The sequence below is a fragment of the Panthera pardus genome, unplaced genomic scaffold (assembly GCF_024362965.1).
Source record: "Panthera pardus isolate Hobbes unplaced genomic scaffold, ASM2436296v1 HiC_scaffold_12, whole genome shotgun sequence".
NCBI lineage: Eukaryota > Metazoa > Chordata > Mammalia > Carnivora > Felidae > Panthera > Panthera pardus.
This window is the reverse complement of record NW_026526677.1, coordinates 52,575,818-52,583,984: the sequence shown is the minus strand read 5'-3', so window position 1 is coordinate 52,583,984 and position 8,167 is coordinate 52,575,818. Positions and strand designations below refer to the sequence as shown.

The 8,167-nt window shown below is 37.2% G+C and overlaps 1 pseudogene; it reads left to right on the top strand.

Annotated features, from left to right (window-relative positions):
• Positions 1-1,877: 1,877 nt before the first annotated feature.
• On the top strand, positions 1,878-2,810 carry LOC109261517 (olfactory receptor 52E5-like; annotated as a pseudogene).
• The last annotated feature ends 5,357 nt before the right edge of the window (positions 2,811-8,167 follow it).

Sequence of the window (8,167 nt, the reverse complement as noted above, 5' to 3'; positions counted from 1 at the left end):
TTTTAAGTTTATTTATTTATTTTAAGAAAGAGAGAGAGGATGAATGAATGAATGGGAGAGGAGCAGAGACAGAGGGAGAGAGAATCCCAAGCAGGCTCCGCAATGGAGCCAGATGTGGGGCTCAAACTCATGAACCACGAGATCATGACTTGAGCCAAAATCAATAGTCAACACCTAACAGACTGAGCCACCCAGGCACCCCAATTAGACCACCTTTGAAATAAACTGATTTTAGGAGTATGTATGTCAATGAGAAGTAAACTCCTTCTTCTGATGTAGCAACCTAAGGAAATCTACTGAGAAACAAATTCGCACCTATGGTGGAGGGAAAGTAGGAAAAGTACTATAAGAAGTTTGACGCTGCTGTTATCTTGTGTTCTGCTTATTTAGATGACACTTTGGGACTGAGTCTGACTTCTCTGACTTTCATTAAACAAATAATTGAACTGCTGGGGGTGAAGAATATCAGCTAAGACATACTCTAAGAGGAGACACAACCATAATTGTCCTGTAATGACATCCATCCAAGGAAGAACACTCAGACATTGAGGTCAAAGGGGGGATTTGGATGACATGAATGATGTGGATAGTTGACATTGCCACACTCTCCTTTTACTGAGTAGGCACAATAAAACAGGCTCTTTTAAAACCCCGGTGTTGAATTCTTATTCAGATCTCAGCTTATAATAGTAGCTTAGAAAGGAAAGGAATATAGCAGATATGCTACACAGAATAATGCCCACATTAAAATATGCCCATGCCTTAGTCCCACAGACAATATTTAACCTGCTGTATTATTTTGTTTGATTTAATCAATATTATACAATATATTTTAACACAGTTATACAGGCAGGTGCACAAATAGAGAAAATACATGAATCCCCATATAACGTATTTATGAGATTATTTTTCCTGAAGACGTTTGATTTGTCATCTTTGAGAATGGCTCTTGTCTCTACCTCTTTCTTCTTTAGTTACCTGAGGGGGCTTTGAAGATACAGACATTCATTTACTATTGTCATATTCTCCCCAGTATGACTCTCCAGAGATTAAATATTATGAACATGGGGAAAAAACATGATAGTCTTAATCACTACATGAATCCTATGGTTTCTACAGGCACATGCATAGATTTTTGGTACTTTAGAAACTCACTGAAGCCCTAAAACTGAGTTTCAACAATAGTGGGAACTTAACTGATATTCTGCCTATTGAGAATTGCTACTTGATTCAATACGAACTTCATATCTATTTATTTCAGGACTGATGTCAACACCTACTCTCATAAACTAAAGCAAAAAAGAATCACTCCCATTATGTTCTCTATCTCACTGAATAGCAGCAATATTTGCTCATTTGCCTAACACAGAATTCTGGAAGTGAAATGTGACTTATTGCTTTCTTTCATCCCCCAAATCACATCAAATACTGTTCTCTGTCAATTTGCTATATACTCCTTCACCTCTCCATCTCCATTATCATTTATTTAGATCAGGTTAGCATCATCGTTCACCCTACTTGCATCAAACTCCAATTGCCCCTGCAACCCATTCTCCATTGTAACATTACAGAAGTTCCTCTAAAATGTAAGCACATCATTTTACATCATTACAGTGATGTAATTTTACATCATTCTTAAGACTATTTGCAGAGTATCAAGTTTGGGATGTATCTTGGACAGAAAAACAAGATGTCCAGAATCTGGTGAGTTCTGTATTTGGGAGCTTTTAAAATCATTTATCACTTTTCACTCCAGGTTCTTCTACTAAGGATTAAGGTGGAGAATTAATTCCATGTCTCTGCATGGCCTGAAAGAATGACATGAATGAGATCGGAGTCGTGACACAATGTGAAAAAACTTACCAGCAACCATGAAGATGGCCTATCATAATACTACTCAATCCCATCCTTCTTCCTTTGTCCTGCTGGGGATTCCAGGCCTGGAAATTTTTTACATCTGGATTGGTTTCCCCTTTTGTATTGTATATCTGATTGCACTCCTGGGGAATGTTATAATCCTCTTTATAATTCAGACTGAGCCTAGTCTCCATGTTTTACTTCCTAGCAATGTTGGCCTTCACTGACCTAAGCCTGTCCTCTGCCACTATTCCCAAGATGCTGGGCATCTTTTGGTTCAATTTCAGGGAAATTCTTTTTGGTGCCTGCCTTGCATAGATGTTTATGACTCATCTATGCACTGGCCTCAAGTCTGGGATACTGACAGTCATGGCCATAGATCGTTATGTTGCCACCTGCAATCTCCTGAGATATACTATGACTCTCAAAAACAAGGTGGTGACCATTCTAGGTATAGTCATGATCATGAGATCTTTAATCTTTGTTATTCCTTTTGTTTTCCTCATCTTACTATTGTCATTCTGTGGTGCCCATATCATCCCCCACACTTACTGTGAGCACATGGGCATTGACCTTCTTTCCTGTACCAGTATCAGGACCAATAATTTACTTGGTATGGTTGCTTTTTCTATGGGATTAATTGACCTTATTGTAATTGGTTTTTTGTACATGAAAATACTCTACACAGTCTTTTGTTTACCATCGTGGAATGCCCTATTCAAAGCTCTCAACACCTGTGGCTCCCACATCTGTGTCATGCTCATCTTCTACATCCCAGCATTTTTCCCTTTCTGACCCACCACTTTGGTCATAGCATCCTTGAATATATTCATATATTTCTTGCCAATCTACATATGGTTGTACCACCTGCACTCAACCCTGTTATCTATGGGGTCGGGAAAAAGCAGATTCAGGAGCAAGTCTTAAGAATTCTTAACCCTAAATATGTTTGATCCTCAACTTCTCAAGTCTTGATGAAATATATGATATACATAAATATATATAAATGTTTTGTGTGTGTGTGTATAGTATACGTGTGTGTGTGTGTGTGTGTGTGAGTGTGTGCGTGTGTGTGTGCAATGATTGGATTCAGCTAGAAGGAAAAACCAAGGCCCAGTGCAGAGCTTATATTCTAAACACTATCAAGTACTATTGTATTATACCTGTGCTTTAACCCCTATGGACTTTCTAAACCAACTTGACAAAATCATCTCCACTGACATCACTAATTATGTTCTTGCCCTCACCACATGTCATGACCACTGTTCCACTATATGGCTATATTGTATGTATGCTATTCAACCTTACTCTTCACAACTGACTAAACTTGCCAAAGGCTGCCATAAGTTGGCATGATTTAATAGGAATATCTCTGTTATTGAGAAAGACAGATACCATATGGTTTCACTCTTATGTGGATCCTGAGAAACGTAACAGAAACCCATGGGGGAGGGGAAGGAAAAAAAAAAGAGGTTAGAGTGGGAGAGAGCCAAAGCATAAGAGACTGTTAAAAACTGAGAACAAACTGAGGGTTGATGGGGGTGGGAGGGAGGGCAGGGTGGGTGATGGGTATTGAGGAGGGCACCTTTTGGGATGAGCACTGGGTGTTGTATGGAAATCAATTTGACAATAAATTTCATATATTAAAAAAGAAAAAAGAAAAAAAGAAAAAAAAAGGAATATCTCCGTTATTAAATTTCTATAAGATGATTCTGGATTCTGAAATCTAACAGAATTAATCAGTTCACAAAAAGAAGTTCTGTGAAACTTTCTAAAAGAAAACAGCTAGACTTTATCTTATTTTTCCTTCTCTTACCCTATGTTCATCTGTTTTGTTTCTTAAATTCCACATATGAGTGAAATCATGTATTTGTCTTTCTCTAATTGACTTATTTCACTAAGCATAATATATCCTAGTTCTGTCCACATTGTTTCAAGTAGCAAGATTTCACTCTTTTTGATCACCAAGTAATATTCCATTGTGTATGTATATATATGTATGGAATATTATACACACACACACACACACACACACACACCCCACCTCTTCTTTATCCATTCATCAGTCAATGGACATTGGGATCTTTCTTAATTTGGCTATTGTTGACAATTCTGCTATAAAATTTGGGGTGCAAGTGCCTCTTTGGATCAGCATTTTTGTATCCTTTGGATAAATACCTAGTAGTGCAATTGCTGGGACATAGGGTAGTTTTATTTTTAATTTTTTTAAAGAACTTCCATGATGTTTTTCAGAGTGGCTGCACCAGTTTGCATTCCCACCAACAATGCAAGAGGGTTCCCATTTCTTTGCATCCTTGCCAACATCTCTTGTTGCCTGAGTTGTTCATTTTAGTCATTCTGACAGGTGTGAGGTGGTTATCTCATTGTGGTTTTGGTATGTATTTCTCTGATGATTAGCAAAGTTGAGCATCTTTTCATGTGTCTGTTAGCCATCTGGATGTCTTCTTTCGAAAAATGTCTGTTCATGTCTTCTGCCCATTTCTTAACTAGATTTTTGTTTTTTGGGTGTTGAGTTAGATAAATTCCATATAGATTTTTAATACTAACCTTTTATCAGATATGTTGTTTGAGAATATCTTCTCCCATTCCGAATGCTGCTTTTAGTTTTGTTGATTGTTTCCTTAACTGTACAGAAACATTTTATCTTGATGAAGTCCCAATAGTTCATGTTTGCTTTTGTTTCCCTTGGCCTCAGTGATGTGTCTAGTAAGAAGTTGCTCCAGCTGAGGTCCAAGAGGTTGCTGACTGTTTTATCCTGTAGGATTCTGATGGTTTCCTATCTCACATTTAGGTCTTTGATCCATTTTGAATTTATTTTTGTGTATGGTGTCAGAAAAGGGTAGAGTTTCATTCTTCTACATGTCACCATCCAGTTTTCCCAACACCATTTGTTGAAGAGATTGTCTTTTTTCCATTGGATATCCTTTCCTACTTTGTTGAAGAGGAGTTGACCATATAATTGTAGGTCCATTTCTGGGTTTTCTATTCTGTTCTATTGATCTATGTGTCTGTTTTTCGTGCCAGTACCATGCTATTTTGATAACTACAGCTTTGTAATACAGCTTGAAATATGGAATCATGATGCCTCCAGTTTTGTTTTTCTTGCTTCTTGATATAGGCATGAATTACAATATACTTCCCTCTTAGGACTGCCTTTGCTGCATCCCAGAGGTTTTGGACTTGCTGTTTTTTTTTTAATTTTCATTTGCTTCCATGTATTTTTTTAATTTCTTCTTTAATTTTCTGGTTAACCCATTAATTCTTTATTAGGATGTTTTTTAACTTCCATATATTTGAGGGCTTTCCAAATTCTTTCTTGTGATTGACCAGTTCTCGTAGCATCATGATTGGAAAATATGTATGGTATGATCTCAATCATTTTATAATTGTTCAAGGCTGATCTGTGACCCAGTATGTGATCTCTTCTGGAGAATGTTCCATATGTACTTGAGAAGAATGCATATTCTGCTGCCTTAAGATGGAATGTTCTTAATATATCAGTTAAGTCCATCTGGTACAGCGTGTCATTCAAAGCCATTATTTGGTTGTTGATTTTCTGCTTAGATGATTTGTCCCTTGCTATAAGTGGGGTGTTAAATCCTCTACTATTATTATATTTTATCAATGAGTTTTTTATGTTTCTTATTAATTGATTTATATTATTGATTTCTACCAAATTTGGGGCATAAATATTCACAATTGTTAGATCTTCTTGATGGATAGATAGATCCCTTAATTCTGATACAATGCCCTTCTTCACTTTTGTTACAGTCTTTGTTTTAAAATCTATGTTGTCTGATACAAGCATGGCTACTCCAGCTTTCTTTTGATGTCCATTAGCATGACAGTTCTCTATCCCCTTACTTTTACTCTGTGGTTGTCTTTACGTTTAAAATGAGGCTCTTGTAGGCAGCATATAGACAGATCTTTTTTTTTAACCATTCTGTTACCCTATGTCTTTTTATTGGAGCATTTAGTCCATTTACAATCAGTGATTATTGGAAGATATGAATTTAGTGCCGTTGTGTTGCCTGTAGAGTTGGTGTTTCTGGTGATGGTCTCTGGTCCTCTCTAGTTGTTGTTGCTTTGATATTTTTTGTTTGTTTGTTTGTTTGTTTATTTGTGTTCTCCACTCAGCAATACCCCTTTAAAATTCTTCCAGGGCTAGTTTAGTGGTCATGAACTCTTTTAGTTTCTGTTTGTCTGGGAAACTCTTTATCTCCTTCTATTTTTAATGACAATCTTGCTGGATAAAGAATTCTTAAGAAATAAATAAATAATAAAATAAGGATTATTATTATTATTTTTTATTATTATTATTCTTGGCCACATATTTTTCTGATTCAACACATGGAATGTTCCCTGCCACTCCTTTCTGGCCTGCCATGTTTCTGTGGATAGATCTGCTGCTATGATCTGTCTTCCCTTGTAGGTTAAGGACTTCTTTTCCCTTGCTGCTTTCAGGATTCTTTTCTTGTCTGTGTATTTTATGAATTTGACTATGATATGCCTTGGTGATGGTTGGCTTTCATTGAATTTAATGGGAGTTCTCTGTGCTTCCTGGATTTTGATGTCTGTGTCCTTCCTCAGATTAGGAAAGTTTTTAGCTATAATGTGTTTTAATAAACCTTCTGTCCCTCTTTCTCTCTTTTCATCTTCTGGGACTCCTATGATGTGACTATTAGTACATTTTAATAAGTCACTGAGTTCCCTAAGTCTGCCTTCTCATTCCATGACCTTTATTTTCCCTCTTTTTTCCAGCTATATTATTTTCCATAATTTTATGTTCTGTATCACTAATTCACAACTCTGCTTCATCCATCTTCATTTTTATGGCCTCCATTTGGGATTGCATCTTAGTTACAGCATGTTTAATTTTGGCCTGACTAGATATTAGTTCTTTTATCTCTGCAGTAAGGGATTCTCTAGTGTATTTTATGCTTTTTTCAAGCCTACCTAATATCATTAATATTGTTTAAAATTCTAATTTAGACTTATATATCTTACTTATATCTGCATTGATTAAATCTCTGGTCATCATTTCTTCCAGTTCTTTCTTTTGGGGTGAATTCCTCCTCTTGTCATTTTGGAGAGAAAGGGAAAAAAGCAAAATAAAACAAAATAAAAATTTTTTAATTGAAGAAAAATTTAAAAAATAAAATAAAATACATAGCTAGATCTTAGCTCTGTTTTATTTTGCTTGTTACAAGAAGCTTGATAGAAAAAAGGTAGAAAGAAAGAAAAGAAAAAGAAGAAAAAATTAAAATTTAAAAAATATATAAAAATAAAAAATAATTTAAAAATTTTTAAAAATAAAAAATAAATAAAATTTTAAAAATTGCTCTTTTTGTATCAAACAAAACAAAGACAAAAATAAAAACAAATGCCAAACGACACAAGATCTTTTTCTTCTAGAGCTGAAGCTCTACAACACTCTATGATCAGTAGACTTGGTGTAGGCAAAGGGTTTGTGCTGGTCTTCTGGGGGAGATGCATGTTCTGATTCTTAGATGCAATTGCCCTAGTGGAGATGTGCCTGCAGGGTGCAGGGGTGTGGGACCTGGTGTAGCAGCTCCATTCTCCATTGGTGGTGCTGTTTAGCTCACTGAGGTGGATCAAGCTGGAGGGTGCAGGGAGAAAATGGCTTAAGGGGATGCATGCCGCCCCTCTTCAGTAAGCTATCACAGATGCTCAGTGATGAGCCCATGTCCCTGGTTTCTGTCAGATCCCCACCTCACCTCATCTGTGTCTGAGCTGTCTGCCTACCAAATGGCACAGTACTTCTGTGTTTTATCTCAGGTATGACTGTGTTTCAAAACCCCACACTTCAGAGGCCCGCACAGCACAGAACTGCACTCGTCATCTAGGAGAGGGTCTCTCTGTATTGTATCCAGTGACAGCTTGTCACAGAAGACAGCCACATGACCACATAGACGGTCAGTTTACGGTAAATTGCAATACACAACTGGGGCAAGGGATTGCTGCCTTCAACCAGCATCTTTATTCCTAAAATGGTGAGTGGCACAGCTCGATGGTGCCCACAGGGTCCTGTGTCCGTGGAGAGGCTGCATCACTTATCCTGAAAGCACTCCAAGCAGGGGAACTGCTTCTCTCTGTTTGACCCTAGGGATCCTCAGGCTGCCTACTGCAGGGCTCAGGTCTACTCTCCCACTGCTCAGTTTCCCAGGTGCAAACCTGATAATTTTGCAGGCCTCCAAAACTTCAGAATCTGTGTTCTGCTGTTTATAGAAAATTGGCAGTACACTAACCCTCTCCTTTTTCCCTGTCA